The 20,472-nt window shown below is 44.1% G+C and overlaps 1 protein-coding gene and 1 long non-coding RNA gene across 7 annotated transcripts in view; both read right to left on the reverse strand.

Moving 5' to 3' along the window:
- Positions 1–20,472, reverse strand: part of Lrp11 (LDL receptor related protein 11) — a 253,624-nt gene that overhangs the window by 116,300 nt on the left and 116,852 nt on the right. The gene's annotated exons all lie outside the window — the stretch shown is intronic.
- LOC127674104 (uncharacterized) lies at positions 1,229–13,303 on the reverse strand. Its single transcript, XR_007975284.1, has 2 exons — positions 13,128–13,303; positions 1,229–1,871 (listed from the first exon to the last, which is right to left on the reverse strand). It is a non-coding gene; the product is annotated as an uncharacterized LOC127674104 (long non-coding RNA).

Genomic DNA, 20,472 nt, shown 5'->3' on the forward strand with positions numbered 1-20,472 from the left:
TCCTTTGAGGGACATTATCATGTAAAGATACCACATCACACCTATCTATAGGTGGAGAACAGTTATATAAAATCAAAGGCACAGGCAAAGACCTGGGCCAGGATGCAAAAAGACAGAAAAACCCTGCCTGTGTGAACCTGAGTTCCTAGAAAGACATGTACCCACAAAAGCTAATTTACTAAGCAATCCTCAGTAATATGAGATGCTGGAATGACACAGGTCCCCAGACATATTTTCTTAGACTGTCTTTAGTCCCCTTAGGAACTGTTTATTGCCTATGTCCTCTTGTGATCTAACATTTTTGTTACTATTAGATATGTTCTTAAGATGCATGAAGAGACCCTCAAAATTCCACCAACCCCAAAGCTAAGAATTTTATCAGATACCACCTGGCTTCAAGTTGAGATTCGTCAAAATTGACATAATACATCTCCCTGGTGTCTCTACAGATTTATTCGAAAGATAATTGATTCATGACTTTCCTTCTTTCTTCCTTACAAAAAGTTCATAAACAGAGAAGTACCACATAAGAGTGTGGGTAAGCTAAATCTGGGGTCACTGTGTCAGCCTGACCATGGTCATTCACATTTGTCTTCAGAATCCGGTGTCTCTTACCCTTTGAAGGAAGACATGGCAGTTGTTGGCTATTTTGCCACTCAAGTGGCTTTCCCTGGAGTGGACTCCCTTTGTAAGCTTTGTGTACATTGTAAACTTTTAGTACTTTGTATACTTTGTAAGCCTTTAAGGTAAGAAAGTGCTCAGGCCCCTTCTGAGGTGCTCCAGCAGCCAGATCCTCCCTCTGACCTCCCTAATTGTCCAGGGCCCTCTAGCCTCTATAAGGGCCATACACATTATCTCTAGCCCCTCAGCAGGACTGTACCCAGATCATGCTCATTTTAGGTCAAAAGTCTGAACAAAAGGCAACAATTCCTGAGTAGGAAAACCCATGAATCCCTGAGCCTCCTCCAAGATCCGGACTTAAAATCTCACCAGTATTGACCCCGGACACCTCCAAACTAGAAAGCTCTGTCCCCAAGAAACCGTATATATGCCTTTCCCTTGGTCCTACCCTGCTGTCCACTCCCTCCCACGAGCAGAGGCCAAGACTCCTGGATTGTTCCTCCATACCCTGGACCCTACTAATAAATCTCTTTTATGAAAGTTGCTGCCTGGTGTGACTCTATCATGAGAAGGGGGCAAGAAGCAATGCAGAGAAGAAGGGAAGAGGTGAATAGAAGGAGCGGGCTGAGGCTCCTGAGTGTAACTTTATTTTCTGTTAAACTTTATTTTTAAACATAGTTCTTAAACATTTTAACCTCTCTTGTAGCATACCACCTACCAGAGGTAGTGGAAGAGAAAGGATACAGGAAAGTAGACCTGTTTAGGAAGGTTCCCTAGTGCAGCTCTCATTTGTGTTGTGTGGAGATCAGCAGTTCAGTTCACAGGTTAGCAGCTGCAGCTCGATACACTCACACACAATTTACAGATACACCAGCAGTCCAGTTTGATAGAGCTGGGATAGCAAACAGGAATCAACAGTGGTGACACAATCTAGCAGAGACAGCCAGGTCCCAGCCTTGGCTCAAGTCAGCAGGAGGGACCTGTAGAGGCACCAGGGAAAAAGTTCTTGACAGTGCCTCTCTCGGGGAAGGGAAGATCAGTGAAGAGTTGAGACCCACAGGGTTGCACAGCTGGCTGTACCAGCAAGCCAAGCTCTGTCTCCGTCACTTCATCACTTGTCGTCTATGTGTCTTGCTCCAGCAAGGGTCTTGTCTCAGCACGGGTCTTGTCATAGTGCATGCATCTAATCAACCTGAGTCCGCAGAGTGCACCAACCTGAGTCCACAGAGTGCCGACCAAATGGAGCTCGACTATGCAATGGAAGGCAGACATGTGTGTTGGTCGTAAAGAATCTTTTGTCATGTGACCATTCATGTGTTTGCTATAGCTTTAGTGAAATGTTGCTTTATGAATATGTCTTAGTCTTTCACCCGAGTCCACTTCAGGACACTGTTCACGTGTTCGCCCCAGCAAAACACCATCCAACATAACTGACTTTCCAAAGAACCATTAAGTTTCCATTTCACCTGAGCTCTTCAGCTCAGTGGCGGATGCCTTCCCCTGGAAGCTGCAATGCCTCTGCTGAGGAGGCTTTATTTGGGAGCTGTGTGGTTCCTAAGACCCCAATTCTCAGGACACTGCCCTTCCATTAGGACACTGTCCTACCTCAGAGCTGTGTGATTCCTGGGCTCACATGTCTCTGGATACCTATCCACTGTGGCACCTTCTCTCCTCAGAGCTGTGTGGTGCCTGGACTCCTGAGACTGAGGACACCCTCCCATCCCAGCAGAAAGGTCAGCAGAAGCAACACTTAGCACTGTAATAGGAAATCCAAAGGACATACACCACAATTAGTTTTCATCAACGTGCACCCTTACTGGACACAAACTTGTTTCAGGTACAGAGGTCATGCAGAACCTGTAGAGGAGCCCAGTGAGGTAAAAGAATGAAAAGTGAAGGCTTGTAGGGAGACTCAGGTTAGAGAGAAGGCTTCTGTATCATAAGGAAATGTGTTGAGGGAGAGAGGACAGCTTCAGATTGTTCCCTCAGTTCCGGTACAATGTTCCGCAGCAAGGGTGAGGAAAATCCCACACCTAGGCAGGGGAAGGAGTGAGTGAGAGGGCCCTGCAGGCTGAGGCTGAGGGGAGGGAGGAAAGCAATGGAGGTCAGAGGGAGGGAGACTGGAAAGAAGTGTCAAGTAGAGGGAGGCTGGTGGCAAAGGAGCCAGAGTTTGAGCAGAGTTTAGTGGTAGGATCTGCTGGGGTCAAAGGGCAGTTCTCTCACAACTGAGAATCCTGTCACAGAGCCAGGAAGGATTAGCTAAGAGGATCACAGAATCCTTACCTGACAGCAGAGAGGTGTCACTGAGGATACAGCTGATATGCCATCAACAAGACAGTGTGAGATTGGGTACAAAAGAAAAAAATGTGTTAAAAAGGAAATACGAGTTTTCTTTGGAAAAGACTGATCATCAGATCTAGCCAGTTTTTGAGAAAACTTCATACAGTTAATTAGAAGGCACTATGGCCAAGAGACAGAGTTAGTCCTACCTGAGACAGAACACTGAACCTGAAAGTTTTCATTAGGGGGTCAGACCCAGACTCTCCACTGTTACTCACAAACTGTGCCTCCTTTCTGGACATTCTAAATCGTGAACCTGGAAGTCAGCCTCACTCACAGCAGAGGAAATGCACAGATAGTTCCACCAGATCAACACCAGAGAGATACTCTATACACTGGCAACCCGAAAGACTGCAAGATGTAGGGCCATGAAATGCAGCCTGGTTTCTGGATGAGCTCGGCTGGAAACCCTGGTGACCCTCAGGGACAGTAGATGCTTTGCCAGGATCCTGGATAGGAGACTTCTGGCACGGGTCCACAGCTCACCATAGGTCTGTGGCCATCAGTCATGTAAGGTCAACAACCTAAGCCTCTCCACAGGTAGAGGAGGTCACCACAGGTCACATAGCCTCAAGACAGATCTCCATTTTAATGAGGTACCTAAAGGCCTGGAGGCTTAGTCAATAACCTCCCCTTCCCAGATACTCCTCCCTGCAAAAGGTATTTTTTTTTTTCCTGAGACAGGGTTTTTCTGTGTAGCCCCAGCTGTCCTGGAACTCACTCTGTAGGTCAGGCTGGCCTAGAACTCAGAAATCTGCCTGCCTCTGCCTCCCAAGTGCTGGGATTAAAGGCATGCGCCACCACTGCCCAGCTGCAAAAGGTATTTAACCCCAGGCCTGCCCTGAAAGAGTGGGGTACTGTTTTACTCATCGTCATGGACAATAAATACCTGAAAACCATGCAGGAGGCCTCTCAGCACTCCCAGTCAAGGTGTCCGTCAGGCCAAGCCACCACTGAACAATCCAAGGACTCTCTCTTCCCTATAGGGTCCAGCTGGAACTCTCCTCTCCTCTTTTCCCCTTCAACCTTCAGCTAGATCCAGACATCAGGCCCCGACTCCATTCTCAACCCTTCCGAGGCTCCCGGAGGCACCCGGGTGCCCAACAGTGTGAGAACCTGAGGGCCCTGGCCTCCTTGCAGGCCTGGGAACCCACAAACCAGCCCTGGTGGTCCCCGAGACCTCAGACTGTGCTCCCCCACCGCTGGAGCAGGGTCCTGAGCCCAACTGGCACCAGCATGGGGTAAGCACAGTCAAGACTCCTGCATTCTGCTTCCCCCAGTGGCCCGAGCCTTGTGGAGGAGTGGATGCAGGACACCCCAGACAGCAAGATAGCTCTGAGGGTGTGCTGGCTTCTTGGATGTCAACTTCACACATGCTGGAGTTATCAGAAGGGATGGGGCTGCCATGGCACTGGACTGTAGGCAATTCCACAGGCATTTACTACCTTAATGATTGATATGGGAGGGCCCTTCCCATTGCGGGCGGGGCCACCTTTGGGATGGTGGTTCTTGGTTCAATAAGAAGGCAGACTGAGCAAGCATTAAGCGGTACCCCTCATGGCCTCTGATGAAGTTTCTGCTAAGGGTCCTGTCCTGACTTCCTTCAGTGATAGACTAAGATGTACAACTCTAAGACAAATAAACCTTTTTTTCACAAATTGATTTTGGTCATGGTGTTTCATCATAGCAATAGTAACCGTACCTAGGAGAGGAATTGGTACAGGATTACAGGGTACTGCTGCTACAGACCTCATGCCGTACTGTGCGAAGGACTTGTATTCCGAGGACAATGTATTCTGGAAAAATAGAGAATACAGTCTAGGCCTTGAAACATGGCCTAGAAAGGTCACTGAGTGCTGAGAGCCCAGTGAGTTTCTCTGTAATAGCTTGGAGGAGACGATTGAGTGCAGTGCAGATGACAGAGGTCTGACTTGTCAAGTTTCAGAGGGAAGCAAAGACCTAACCAAGCCATTAGTGCTAACTAAGAGTCTGTGGTGTCTGGCCAACAGCAGCTGAAGAATCTGGCTACTCTTGCAGAGGACTAGGATTCAATTAATTCCCAGCACCCACAGGTGGCGCACAACCACATGTAATGACAGCCGCAGAGGATCCTCGCTGCCTTTAAGACACAGGTGAATCACCTGGTAACACTGTGGTAGTTTTGTGTTAGGGAGAGGTTGTATAAGATCCAATTGATAATAGCCAGTTTGTGGCATTTGTTCATGTCTTATGAACTGAAAGCAGAAGAAAACTCACATAGTCTCTTGTCTTCATATAGTCAACAGAAATTTGCTCTCTTTGGGAGATTTTTATCATGTAAACATGTATAGCACAAAACGGTGTCCAAAAGAGAAAGAAAACATATCAATTCATAGTCAACTGCACCTGAAGAACAATTGGCCCACCAGAAATTTCCAGAAAACTCTTACAAGAACTCCAGCAGGAGACTCAGAGGGCATAGTGTTGGCTGTGTTTAATAGTTAGCTGTATCACTGGAGAAAAATCCCAAACAAAGTGAATAATCAAACCACACACCAGAAGTTAACCTAAATATGGGTGGGGCGGCATTTAGGTTTTTTTTCTGAGTTCTTAGTAGCAAGTTTCCAAGCCACTGTGTAAGGGGAGGGCCCTGAGGTGACTCAGATACCACAAACACTGGGTGTGTCATTTCACTGCTGCAAACTCTAAGAGGCCATAGGTACAAGCACAGACTACTATACCCACCAAAACTTTCAGTCACCATAGATGAAGAACCCAAGCTATCCCATGACTAAGTCAAGTTTAAATAATATTTAACCAGAAAGCAGAGGTACAGAGATACAAATAAACCCTCCAACCTCAGAGGTTCGCTATACCCATGAAGAAGCAGGAAATAAATAATCTCGCACTAGGAAACCAAAAGATAGGAAACACAGACCACACACACACACACACACACACACACACACTCACACACACACTACCACCACCGACAATAAAATAACAGGAATTAGCAATCATTGGTCATTACTATCTCCAAATATCAACTGACTAAATTCCCCAATAAAAAGACACAGGCTAGCAGAATGGATGTGAAAACATTCTTCAGCTGTGTACCTCAGCATTAAAGATAGACATTACCTCAGAGAATATTTTGGACAAAGATATTCTCAGAAAATGGATCTAAGGAGCAAGCTGATGAAGCTATTCTAACAAATTAGACTTCCAACCAAAATTAATCAACAGAGTTGAGGAAAGGTGCACTCTTAAGGCTTTGGAGAAATCCTTGCTTGCCCCTGCCTCTGTTCTAGTGGTAGCAAGTAATCTTCAGCTGCCTCAGTTTATAGCCACCTCACTCAGACTCATACATTGGTTGTTTTAAGATAGGTGTGTGCTGTTTTTTCTCTCTTAAAAGGACATGTGCCACAATAGGTTTGTCTCTCGCCCTGGCTTTTGATGACTTCTTGTATCATAATCATAATTCCAGGGTCGATTTTCCATACAAAGAAAAATTCTGATACTCTAGGGAGCACTTCAATGTATTTTAAGAGTACACAACTATGAAGGGAGCTGGAAAATGTTACCAAGTGTGTGTGTATATATTAGTAAGGAGGGTATATAATTAATATTATGCAGTCCTAGATTTGAGAAATGTGTGGGGAAAAATAATAATTTGAAGTTTAATAAAGATGATAAGAAAATATCAACAACAAACTTGAAATTAAAAAAAATCACACAGCAAAATTAATCACATACAAGTCTACAAATATTCTAATAGAAAACTCAAAAGACTTAGGATATAAACTTAGTTCTTCTCTACACAGTTAGAATAAGCCATCCTGAAGAACAATTTAGTTAATGAATTCATTTCACCTGATAATATAGGGGTTGGAGAGATGTCTCCGCATTTAAGGACACTGACTGCTCTTGCAGAGGACCGGGATTCAAATAGTTGCCAGCACCCACAGGTAGGATCTCCAAGTGTAGCGGGCTGTCTGTTCTAGGTGGGCCCCTGCATTTAACATGTAACTTAAATCATCTGGTGACAACGAGTGTATGAGATTTGTGTTAGGTGAAGATTGTATAAGGTCCAACTTATAACAATTTTGTGACATTTGTTAATGTCTTATGAATTGAAAGCAGAACAAAACTCAGGCGGTCTCCTGTTTTTATATAATCTATTTAATTAACCCTCTTTGGGAGACTTTATCATGTGAATATGTGTGTGTGTGTATATATATATGTATATATATACACATACATATATATATATGTGTGTGTGTAGTCATATATATATGTAGTCATATATATATATATATATATATATATATATATATAGTATATACACATATATACATAGCACAAAATTGTATCAAAGCGCGAAAGACAAACCTATCATAGTCACAACTAACAGATGGACCTGGAAACTGAATGGCACACAAGAAATTACTCAAACACAGGAGAACTCTAGCAGCAAACTCAAAGGGCACAGGAGATGATTGTATTTACATGGTGTTACCCTTGGATTGTGGGAACATCTGAAAAACAAAGAACTGAAACTTTACTTTCTCTAGAGTTGCTTGCAGCTGGAGAGGCAAGGGTACCAGAATGACGCAGAGGCAACAAACACTAGGTGCATCATTTCACCGCCTTTAATCTGTGTTTCTTCTGAAGCTGGGAGACAGGATGCAGAAAAGGAAAGTAGGAGGAATCCACACAACCAGCCTTCTCTCCTCTCTGCTGCTGGGAGGTGGAGCAAGGGGCTTGCACAGCAGACATACTCTTCTCTGCCTTTCAGAATCCCTTATGCATTTGTGCTGCCCTAGCACTGGGGTTGGGTGCAGAGAATTGACCCTGGCAGTGTGGGAAGAAAACAAAGGTCTCCCTGAATGGGGGACCAGAGACAAGTGGAGTGCAGTGGCCTTGGATAGATTTAGAAAGACAAACTGAGACTCCAAACAGGGATGGCAGGAGACACTGGCTGGGGTGGAAGTGAGGACTGTCTAGGCAGAAGAGGGGAGTGTAGAGGCGGGGTTTGTTGTGGAACAAGCCAGATAGATAGTCTGAATGGAGGGCAAGTTTCTCTTTGAGCCAGAGCTATTTGAGCCTTGCTTTTTCTTGGCAGCTCAAGTCAGCTCAGGTATCAGTGCAGGCTAAGGAAAAGAGCCATGGCCTGGGAGGGAGGCCCCAAGCTCAATCACTGCACCCAGGCTCTGTGCTCCACTGGGTTGCTCTACTGTGCTGCCTGTGTGGATGCCTGGTGGTGCATAGAGGTGATCGGACTCCTGAGCCTGGACACAGGGGCCTGCGAGGAGGAGCCTGATTCCTGCTTGGCCATAATGGCCCCACTTAGAGACCTTTCTCCCACGCCACAGGTCTGTTTCTTTCATGTCTCTGGGCAACAGACAGCAAGCAGCCTACCGTTTCCCCTCCCTGACCACTGAGAGAAAACATAAAGAAAAAAAAACACTTCTGTGGAATATGCAGGATCTAGGGAAAAACAGGGTATTACAGCAGGCTTGCTTCCTAGTCTACTCTACAGGTATGTAATCCTCACCAACCTGCAGATCCACAACCTCTCCAGCTTTCTCTGCTGACTCAGCCCTTAACTTCCCTTCCTATCATCCAGCAGGACACACACACACACACACACACACACACACACACATACGTATACATGCTGCCTTTTAAATTCTTTTCAATTGCTATGACTGACTGAGTGGAAGGATAACAGGATAACATTCTGTAACCCAGACTGGTTTTAAATCCCCTCTTCTTCTTGATAGATTTTATTACGTCAACACTTAGTAAAGGTGACTAAAAGTTGTGTGATAAATCATCCTGCTGACATGGTTGGCATCTGTGAGGTCCCACCAACATAAGACAGTCAAATTGACACAGAATTAAGGATATAGAGTTGATGGACATCTTGAATAGTGATTTTTCTTCCTGTCCTTTTGCACTTCAGAAGGATTCTTGGAGTGACAGGAACATGGTCTGCTCCTACTTTGGAACTCACCTGCATGTTTCTCTCAGAAACAGATGCACACTCTCTTACTTGCATCTTCATTGTCAAGGCACACACCACCCTGGATATCCCTGGTGTGAAGGACAGTGCTCAGCGGATGGAATGTCTTTCCTTAGGTTTGATAAAGAAGACAAGTCCACACCTTTGGGCAATCTGGGGAAGATGGCAAATGCCACTTGAGTATAGATGTGTTTGACCCAACGGTTGGAACACTTGGTGCAGGAGTTCAGAAAGAAGTTGGCTAACATCAAAGTGGACACCTCCAGGAGCAGTGGTAAGTGTGGGATAGAGTTCGGAGGAAGAGACATTGGCAAGGGGTGGAAGGGCAGAGTGCACGTGGGAATGCGATGGTGAATGTACTGTGTGAAGGAGCTGAGCCTTGCATGCACAGGGTACACAATGGGTAACAAAAGCAAGTTGTGTGGCAACAAAATGGACACATAAGCTTTTGGGGAAAGTCTTTACCTTTGAGGAGGTGATGGATGGATCAGAAGTGAAGAATGATGGTTTTGTCTGTGACTTACAGGTTACCCCCTTTATAGACCACCACGGTTTCTCAGCACAGCCAAGGACAAATCATTGTTGCCTCCTGGCTATTCAACATCAGTCGAAACTATTCCTACATCTTGAACACAAGGACTATGACCTGAACACTGATTAATCTTGTACCAGGGGATATCATGAATGAGTAGAAGAATGATTTAGGCCTAAGAAAAGATATGAACATCTCCATAGCAGAACACAGTCAGTGGCTCTACGAATTCTTCAAGTAGCACAAGGAAAAGCCAAGTAGATGTTACCTATATTATTAGAAAGCACTTAATCTAATTTGATAGACTGAGTGAGTGATTTCTTGGTAGTGTTCCTCTTTGGAGAGTCAGTGATGACTGTGAGGATTTCTCATTCCACATCACACCACAGTGTTTCTCATTCCCTATTAACCAGTAGTTCAGGCTTCACATGGCCTGCTAATGAGCCCCAAGTCTGTGTGCATCACTGTAAACTTCCAGCCTTCTTATCCTCAGGTATAGCTGCCTTTCTACCAACTCCACCATCATTTTGAAGGTCTTCATTATCTTTCTCTGGCACCATCACCAATTTGAACATCACCGATTTTCCCAACATCCCGAAAATTCTATCCACAGGATATAAATCAAATTGTTTGATGCACATTAATTTTTCTTTGTAATGAAATAAGTTCTGCAATGACTTCAAATATACAACTACCAATCCTCTCTCTGCTCCAGACTTTGTAAAATATTTATTACACAGGAGTCCCTCTGGCTGCCTGGAGAGAGAAGGTGCTGATGGAGGTGTATTTTTAACTTTATCCAGAAATTTCTTAATTTTTTTAAAGGATCAACATCAAGGGCCCCAGATTTCACCCAGCTTACATCACCCACCCCGCTCCCACCTACCAGCCACTTTGTCCTTGTGGGACTCATCTTCATATTGTTTATTATTTACATTTGTATATATGTGGAGGGGAAATTTTGTATCCATGGAGGTAAGGAGTAGGCTTAGTTTTCCTCTGGTCCCTGGTAGGGTTGTTCTGCAGGGGATTTGTAATAGGCATCCCACTAGGTACTAGTGTTGGGAACTGTACTCCTCATGTCGGCAGAGCAAATGTCTTTACCCACTGAGCATCTTTACAGCAACCAATACTGACCTGTTGAGAGTCTGACTTCCAGTTCAATAAACTATCTTCTTCTCAGACCATAAGAACTGAAACAAACTTCTGAGCACCTCACTTGCACGTACTCCCGCCATGACACAGGCAGAGACACTTACCCTCTATTCATCCCCAGAACAACTGCAAAGGTATTTTCATACAGATAATAGAACTGCCCATTAACTCTCTCTGTCTTCCTATGCTCCATGTTACATACAGTCATGGATTTTGACCCTAGAACAGGATCTGTCTGAGAAGTGGTCTATTGACCTGAAGCTCTAAATCACCTTTGGTTAGTTAGGGGTCATGATATGTCAAGTTCCTGCTTGGCGATGACTTTGAGACTTCTCTGATTTGGTAGAGAGCTAATTACTTTCAGACTGGAAGACTAGTCATTTTTTTAACTACTGATCAATTTTGGCAGGCAGAGTCCTTTATGGTGGTCCTTTTCTATAAGAGAGCAGGCTAAACAAGCCATGAGGAGAAATCTAGTAACCAGCTCCAAACTATGGTCTCTGCATCAGCTCCTGCCTCCAAGTTCCTGCCCTGTTTGAGTCCTGTCTTGACTTCTGTCAAAGGACAAACAGTGATTTGAAAGTGTAAGCCACATAAACCCTTTCCTTCCCAAGTCCCTTGGGTCATGACGTTTTATCACACAAGAGTAACCCTAACTAAGAAAAGTTGGTACCAAGATAGCATGTGAAATTGATACAGCAGACCTGGACATGTGCTTTGGGGAGGTTTGTAGAAGGACTTTGAACCTCTGGGCTAGAAAAGCCACTGGGTGTTGAGAAGTAACTGGTCCATTCTTCAGGACCTTGGATGACAGGATGTGGAGAGCAGTACTGACCACGGAGGCCTGGCTTGTGACTTAGGGAAGCGGATGCTATCAAGCCGTCTGAAGTAAGAATCAATGGTTCTGGATAGCTGGAGCTGAAGTATCAGAGTATCAGTTGTAATTAACAAGATTCCAGAAATACTTAAGTGAAACCTTTGCTCTGCTGCAATACTTGATGCTGTTCAGCTTGAGCTGAGAAATTAGCAGGAAGAAGGGAGCCACAGTGAGCTGAGATCATCTGGAAAGGTTTTCCTGAGAGTCAGTAGACAGAAGCTGTGTTCCAGACATGGCTAAGGTTGGACCTTGTGCTGACAGTCAAACTAGGAGGTGTAAGAGCCAGCCTGGTTTTGAAGATGTGAAGGGGTCATGGAGAGCAGCTGAGGCTCGGCACTGTGTGGCAGTGTTGGAATCCAGGAAGGGAGCCCTGGACAGGCTGCTAGTGAACCTGGGGTTGGAGCTGAGGACTCCAGCATTCTGGAGATGGCAGTGCTGTGGGATGATCACCTAGAGTATCAGCATCAGTGGAGCAGAGCTAACCAGAGCCTAGAAGCAAGCTATCTCTACGGCAGGGGTCAAGCTGGTGAAGTAATGCAAGTGCTGATGGGGAGCCAGGCCCAGGGCAGCCTTGGACCATGCATCCAGGTTTATTACATTCACGGTCCTCACTAGAGACTATGGGTCCTGTTCTTAATCAAGATTTTCTGGTGAAACCAGATTCCTAAAGACCTGATTAAGAGCTAAGTGTAAGAAAAGGGAAGGATTGGCAAAGTCCTAGCTGAGCACCCTGAGACACAAAAGGGGGAGTTATCCCCCAAGAACAACAGATTTGTAAGCTATCACAGTAAGACTATATAACCATGGCAAACTTATAAGGCAAAGGATTTCATTGGGCCTAGCTCACAATTTAAGAGGTTTCATCCATTGTCGATATAGCAGGGAGTGTGGCAGCATGCAGCAGACACAGAGCTGGAGAAGCAGCTGAGAGTTCGACATCAGAATTCACAGGCACAGGAAGAGAGAGACCCTGACCTAACTTGGCTCTTGAAGTTTCAAAGCCCACCCTCAGCGTTACACTTCCTCAACTAGGCCACACCTATTCCAAGAAGAATGTACTTCCTCATCTTCTAAGCACTGCCATTTCCTGATGGTTTGGCTTTCAAATATTGAGTCTCTGAGTGCTATTTTCAAAGGAGGACCTCAGACCACCTCTTCTGATTCCCTCCTGTGCTCTGCACCTCCTCTTCAGACAGACTGCTGGCCAGTTCCCTGGTTTGTTTTCCAATGCCCATTTCTCCTACATTTACAGAGCATCATTTTAAAAAAAAACCAGCATCCATACACCAGATGTCAAGAGCTGTGCAGACAATGCCTCTGATACTCTTCTACTCTGTCTGCTGAGGGAAAAACTAAGACGTTTGATCACACAAACCAATTGTGTCTTATGAAAAATGGGGTTGTATCAGAGTTTTTACCAGACAACATGCATGTGAGCATGTACACACACACACACACACACACACACACACCCCAGAAATAGAACTTTTGCCAGCACAAAATACCAACTGCACGAATGTCTAACTTGGTGATCTACTGAGGTTTTTTTTTGGGGGGGGGGGTTGCTCACAGGAGTGGGGTGAGAGGTTACTTACAGGATAGGATCTCAGATGACTTTCCAATAGGTGCAGATCCCACCTTAACACGTGACCCTGGAAACAGCACAGCCGACACTGCAGAAACAGGTTTGGAATTTTTTCTGAAGTTGGTTTGTCCAGAGCCTTCTCAGTCTATAGACTGGTAGGAAGCTTCTGAGTGCCGCTTTCTTAGACACAGGAAGTCTACTCATTTCCTGAGTGTGAGGTCCCTCCCCCATCCTCTGAAGAGAGAGCTGCAGTCAGAGAGGCAGGCAAAGCTACAAATGACATTTCCATGAAGGCAGAGAGAGGGCTTTGCCTCACAGAGAAGCAATGCTTAAAGCAAGGCTAAAGAGGCAACTCTGCAGAGAACCCAGGCTAGCTGATTTCCAGCCCCGTCCTTGTCTAATATGCTGAGATCTTACGTCAGGACTCAAAGTGGCAGCAGGCAAAAGTTTTCCTAATACTTTAAGATGTCTCCTCCATTTTTCTTAGGAAGGGGCTCCCCAGCAAAAGCCTCTTCAGAGTTTAACACTTCTGTCTGAAACCAATGAAAAGGGCAGGGCTGTGTTTATAAATTATCAATTTTGATCATCTCTCATAACACTCAGAAGTCATGTGGGGTTCTCCAGAGCAACCTGGGAGCTTCAGACATTCAAATCTGTGAGTCCAAATCATGTCCTGTTTCTTGAGGCTGTGAACACACTACCCAGCCCTCTCTGCTCTAGAGCAGTGGTTCTCAGCCTTCCTAATGCTGTGACCCTTTAATACAGATCTTCATGTTGTGGTGACCCTTAAGCATAAAATTATTACATTGCTACTTCATAACTGTTATTTTTCTACTGTTAGGAGATAGAATTTAATATCTGATATGCAAACTACTCCAAATGGGTCACGGCCAATAGATTGAGACCCCCTACTCCAAACTGCAGAAGGTAACGCCTCACTATGAGATGAGGTATGTTGCACAAAAAGATTAGTTTTTAAGGAGGACAGACTCCTACTCCAGACTTAATCTAAAAGTCTCTTTATTGTGATTACTTCGTAAATGAATTTGCCTTGCTTGGGAAGGACTTTGGAGGGCTTCAGCTGCCAAATATGGAACTATTGCTATTAAGAGAACTAACAAGAGAAACGGGTTCTAAAAAAATGTAGTGGAAGACAACTCTGAAAAGCAAATACTACTGGATGTGGAGTATACTTAACCTGACCCTTAGGATGAGGCATGCCTGTCTCTAAGAATTTAAGGCTAGCCTGGTCTACTACCTGGGACCAGTCAGGGAGACACAAGTTTCAGGAGGCATCAGACTTCTGCTAGGCATAGGAATAGCGGCAAGAAAACGTCCATCCTTTTGGACAATGAGTAAGAGTCTCTTCAGCCACAGAATCCTACTTTTGTTGGAACTGTGAAGCCAGCAAGGGCACAAGTCAGGAAGTCAGGTGACCCAAACCTCAAAGGATGGTAAGCTCCCCCTCTGAGGGCAGGTTCTACTAATTCCCTTTTACAAGTGTCACCCGACATGTAAATAGAAATCATAAAGTTTCAGAATGCATAATGCAAAGGTCAACATGAATATGCAACTGTGCCATTGCTGTGGGAACATCAGGCCTCCACGCTCCATGGCTGGGAGAAGTTCATAAACATAGAAAAACTGAAATGGGTGCAAAAGACCCAACCCTGGAAATGAGTCTGCCATATACAGGGGGAAAGGATGATGAAAAGAAATGTGAAACAAAAATGTTTACATTCAAATAAGTACGGTTCCTAGTCAACCATCTTAATGCACACTCTAAAAAGATATGCAGAACCTAGTAACCTCTGGAAAAGAGAAGATAAAAATAAAAAGATAAGACAAGATCTGCAAAAGTAGGAAGCATAGTTACAATAGAAAAGAAAACCAGAGAGGGCGTCAGCGTCGGCAGTGGTGGCAGTGGCGGCAGTGCAGCAGTGGCTGGTCCAGCTGACGGGCCATCAGCAGTGGAACCAAGGCAACACAATGTCCAGTTAGGCTCTGCGCCCACGACCATTGACCTTTGCTGGCCAGCCGGGCTGCAAGCACCCGCGGATTTACGGTGCCTTTCACCGCACAGAAGCCACATCAGAACTCTGCCTCCCGCCAGTCAGGAGAGACTCGCCTCCATCTTGGTTTCGGACTCCAGAGAGATAGGACAGACTGAAGTACACAAACATAACCCGAGGCCAACATCGCGGGGATCTAAGCCCAACGGGCGTTGGCCTGCACTCAGGCTCTGGGCTGTTCGGGGGGCCATTGGGTTGGCAACCCGGCCAGGAGGTGTTTTTGCCTGTGCAGGCGGGCACGCGCGCTCCGCCATTTTGCCTACAGGACGCCAGAGAGGTCTAGCAGGCAAAGCCGGTAACAGGCATAGCCTGAGGCTAACAAAGTGGGGGTCTAGGCCCCAACAGGCCCTGGACTGACCCCAAGAACTGGGCGGCTTTGTGGGCCATCTGTGTGTCAACCCGCCCAGGAGGTTGTTAGCCCAGCAGACTCTCCTGGCACTTTCAGGGAGTGCGAGCACACATGCCCACCATCCTGGCCACCTGACAGACCCAATTAACAGTCATAGCCCAAGGGGAACTTTGCTCAGACCTTGGCCTCCCAGGCTTTTACCTGGACCCAGGGCCTGAGCAGCCAGGCTAGCCTTGTGTGCACCAACCCGGTTGGGAGATCAGCTGCCCAGCAGAGTGATCAGCAGGCAGAAAAGATCCCTGCAGCATACACCATCAGCACTCCCTGAAGGTGCAAACGGGCTCCATCTGGTTCACAGACACAATCTAGGGCAAAGCACACTAGAGCTGCAAGGGCACCCAAGAGGAAGACAGCACATCAGCATCAGATACAGGGGTAACCCAGCCATATAGTGTTGCAGGAATAGCCCCAGAGCCCCTCAGGAGGCCCAAACACCAGCCAGGGACAAGACCAACTAACTCCAGAGAACAAGATGGCAAAGGGCAAACGCAGGAACGCTACTAACAGAAATCTAGGCAATATGGCAGCATCTGAACCAAACTCTCCAACATCAGCAAGTCCTGGTTATGCCAACACACCAGAGAAACAAGTTTTGGATTTAAAATCACTGATCATGATGCTGCTAGAAGAACACAAAAAAGACATAAATGAATCTCTTAAAGAAATACAGGGGAACATGAATAAGCTAGAAACCTGTACAATGGACACAGAAAAATCACTTAAAGGAATGCAGGAGAATAAGGCTCAAGAGATAGAAGCCAATAAAAAAGAAACGCAAAAAAAAAAAAAAAAAAAAAAAAAAAAACTTAAAGAAATGCAGGAGAACTTGAGTCAAGAGGCAGAAGTCATGAAAGAGGAAACACAAAAATCTCTTAAAGAATTACAGGAAAACACAAGCAAACAAATGATGGAACTGAGCAAAACCATCCTGGATCTAAAAACAGAAGTAGAAACAACTAAGAAATCACAAGGGGAGACAACTTTGGAGATAGAAAACCTTGAGAAGAAATCAGGGGCCATAGATGCAAATATAAACAACAGAATACAAGAGATGGAAGAAAGAATCTCAGATGCCGAAGATACCATAGAAACCATTGACTCAACAGTCAAAGAAAATGCAAAATGCAAAAAGCTTGTATCCCAGAACATCCAGGAAATCCAGGATACAATGAAAAGAGGAAACCTAAGGATTATAGGTATAGATGAGAGTGAAGATTTACAACTGAAAGGGCCAGCAAATATCTTTAACAAAATTATGGAAGAAAACTTTCCCAACTTAAAGAGAGTGATACCTATGAATATACAAGAAGCCTACAGAACTCCAAACAGACTGGATCTGAGAAGAAATACCTCTCGCCACATAATAATTAAAACCCCAAATGCACTAAACAAAGAAAGAATATTAAAGGCAGTAAGAGAAAAAGGCCAAGTAACATATAAAGGAAGACCTATCAGAATCACACCAGACTTCTCACCGGAGACCATGAAAGCTAGAAGATCCTGGGAAGATCTCATGCAGACTCTAAGAGAACACAGATGTCAGCCAAGACTACTATATCCAGCAAAACTCTCAATCACAATAGATGGAGAAACCAAGACATTCCATGACAAAACCAAATTTACACAATATCTTTCCACAAACCCAGCTCTACAAAGAATAATAGGAGGAAAACTCCAATACAAGGAGGGAAACTACACCCTGGAAAAAGTAAGATAGTAACCTTCCTTCATCAAACCCAAAAGAACATAATCACTCAAATATAAAAATAACATCAAAAATGACAGGAAGTAATAATCTCTATTCCTTAATATCTCTTAACATCAATGGACTCAATTCCCCAATAAAAAGACATAGACTAACAGACTGGATAAGGAAACAGGACCCTACATTTTGCTGCATACAGGAAACACACCTAAATGTCAAAGACAAAAACTACCTTAGAGTAAAAGGCTGGAAGACAATTTTACAAGCCAATGGTCTCAGGAAACGAGCCAGAGTAGCTATTCTACTATCAGATAAAATTGACTTTCAACCTAAAGTCATCAAAAGAGACACTGAGGGACACTTCTTGCTGGTCAAAGGAAAAATCCACCAAGAAGAACTTTCAATTCTGAACATCTATGCTCCAAATACAAGGGCGCCCTCATTCGTAAAAGAAACTTTACTAAAGCTCAAAGCACACATTGCACCTAACACAATAATTGTGGGGGACTTCAACACTCCAGTCTCCTCAATGGACCGATCAGGAAAACAGAAACTAAACAGGGACACAGTAAAACTAATTGAAGCTTTGGACCAATTGGATTTGACTGATATTTATAGAACATTTCACCCTAAAGCAAAAGAATATACTTTTTCTCAGCACCTCATGGTACCTTCTCCAAAATCGACCATATAATTGGTCACAAGAAAGACCTCAACAAATACAAGAAGATCGAACTAATCCCATGCCTCCTATCAGATCCATATGGTGTAAGAGTGGTTTTCAATAGCAACAAAAACAACAGAAAGCCCACATACACATGGAGGCTGAACAATACTCTACTCAATGACACCTTGGCCAAAGAAGAAATAAAAAAAGAAATCAGAGACTTTTTAGAATTTAATGAAAATGAAGGCAAAACATACCCAAATCTTTGGGACACAATGAAAGCAGTGCTAAGAGGAAAACTCATAGCCCTGAGTGCCTCCAAAAAGAAAATGGAGAGAGCATATACTAGCAGCTTAATGACACACATGAAAGCCCTGGAACAAAAAGAAGCTACTTCACCCAGGAGGAGTAGAAGACAGGAAATCATCAAACTCAGGGCTGAAATCAATCAAGTGGAAACAAAAAGAACCATACAAAGAATCAACGAGTCCAGGAGCTGGTTCTTTGAGAAAATCAACAAGATAGATAAACCCTTAGCCAGACTGACCAAAGGGCACAGAGAAAGTATCCAAATTAACAAAATTAGAAATGAAAAGGGAGATATTACAACAGAAACTGAGAAAATCCAAAAAATCATCAGATCCTACTACAAAAGCCTATACTCAACAAAACTGGAGAATCTGGAGGAAATGGACAATTTCCTAGACAGATACCAAATACCAAAATGAAATCAGGACCAAATAGATCATCTAAACAGTCCCATAATGCCTAAAGAAATAGAAGGGGTCATAGAAAGTCTTCCAACCAAAATAAGCACAGGACCAGATGGTTTCAGTGCAGAATTCTATCAGACCTTCAAAGAAGACCTAACACCAATACTCTTCAAACTATTCCACAAAATAGAAACAGAAGGAACCCTACCCAATTCCTTCTACGAAGCCACAATTACGCTGATACCAAAACCACACAAAGATCCAAGAAAGAAAGAAAACTTCACACCAATCTCCCTTATGAACATCGATGCAAAAATACTCAATAAAATTCTTGCCAACCAAATCCAAGAACACATCAAAACGATCATCCACCATGATCAAGTAGGCTTTATCCCAGGGATGCAGGGTTGGTTCAATATACAGAAATCCATCAATGCAATCCATTACATAAACAAACTCAAAGAAAAAACCACATGGTCATTTCATTGGATGCTGGAAAAGCATTTGACAAAATTCAGCATCCTTTCATGCTTAAAGTCTTGGAAAAAACAGGAATTCAAGGCCCATACCTAAACATCGTTAAAGCAATATACAGCAAACCGGAAGCCAGCATCAAACTAAATGGAGAGAAACTTGAAGCAATCCCACTAAAATCAGCAACTAGACAGGGCTGTCCCCTTGCTCCTTATCTTTTCAATATTGTATTTGAGGTACTAGCTTGGGCAATTCGACAACATAAGGAGGTTAAAGGGATACAAATTGGAAAGGAAGAAGTCAAACTATTATTATTTGCAGATGACATGATAGTCTACCTAAGTGACCCAAAAAACTCCACTAGAGAACTCCTACAGCTGATAAACAACTTCAGCAAAGTGGCAGGTTATAAAATCAACTCAAGCAAATCAGTGGCCTTCCTATACTCAACGGATAAGCAAGCTGAGAAAGAAATTAGGGAAATGACCCCCTTCACAATAGCCACAAACAGTATAAAGTATCTTGGGGTGACTCTTACCAAACCTGTGAAAGATCTGTATGACAAGAACTTCAAGACTCTGAAGAAGGAAATGGAAGAAGACCTCAAAAAATGGGAAAATCTCCCATGCTCATGGATCGGCAGGATCAATATAGTTAAAATGGCCATTTTGCCAAAAGCAATATACAGATTCAATGCAATATCCATCAAAATCCCAACTCAATTCTTCACAGAGTTAGGAAGAGCAATTATCAAATTCATCTGGAATAACAAAAAACCCAGGATAGCTAAAACTATTCTCAGCAACAAAAGAAATTCTGGGGGAATCAGTATCCCTGACCTCAAGCAATACTACAGAGCAATAGTGTTAAAAACTGCCTGGTATTGGTACAGTGACAGGCAGGCAGATCAATGGAACAGGATTGAAGATCCTGAAATGAACCCACACACCTATGGCCACTTGATCCTCGACAAAGAGGCTAAAAACATCCAATGGAAAAAAGATAGCCTTTTCAACAAATGGTGCTGGTTCAACTGGAGGTCAGCATGCAGAAGAATGTGAATTGATCCATCCTTGTCTCCTTGTACTAAGCTCAAATCCAAATGGATCAAGGACCTCCACATAAAGCCAGATGCTCTGAAGCTAATAGAAAAGAAACTGGGGAAGACCCTTGAGGACATCGGTACAGGGAGAAAGTTTCTGAACAGAACACCAATAGCATGTGCTCTAAGATCAAGAATTGACAAATGGGACCTCATAAAATTGCAAAGTTTCTGTAAGGCAAAGGACACCATCAAGAGGACAAATCGGCAATC

This window comes from Apodemus sylvaticus, chromosome 23 (genome assembly GCF_947179515.1).
Source record: "Apodemus sylvaticus chromosome 23, mApoSyl1.1, whole genome shotgun sequence".
In the NCBI taxonomy this organism is placed as follows: domain Eukaryota; kingdom Metazoa; phylum Chordata; class Mammalia; order Rodentia; family Muridae; genus Apodemus; species Apodemus sylvaticus.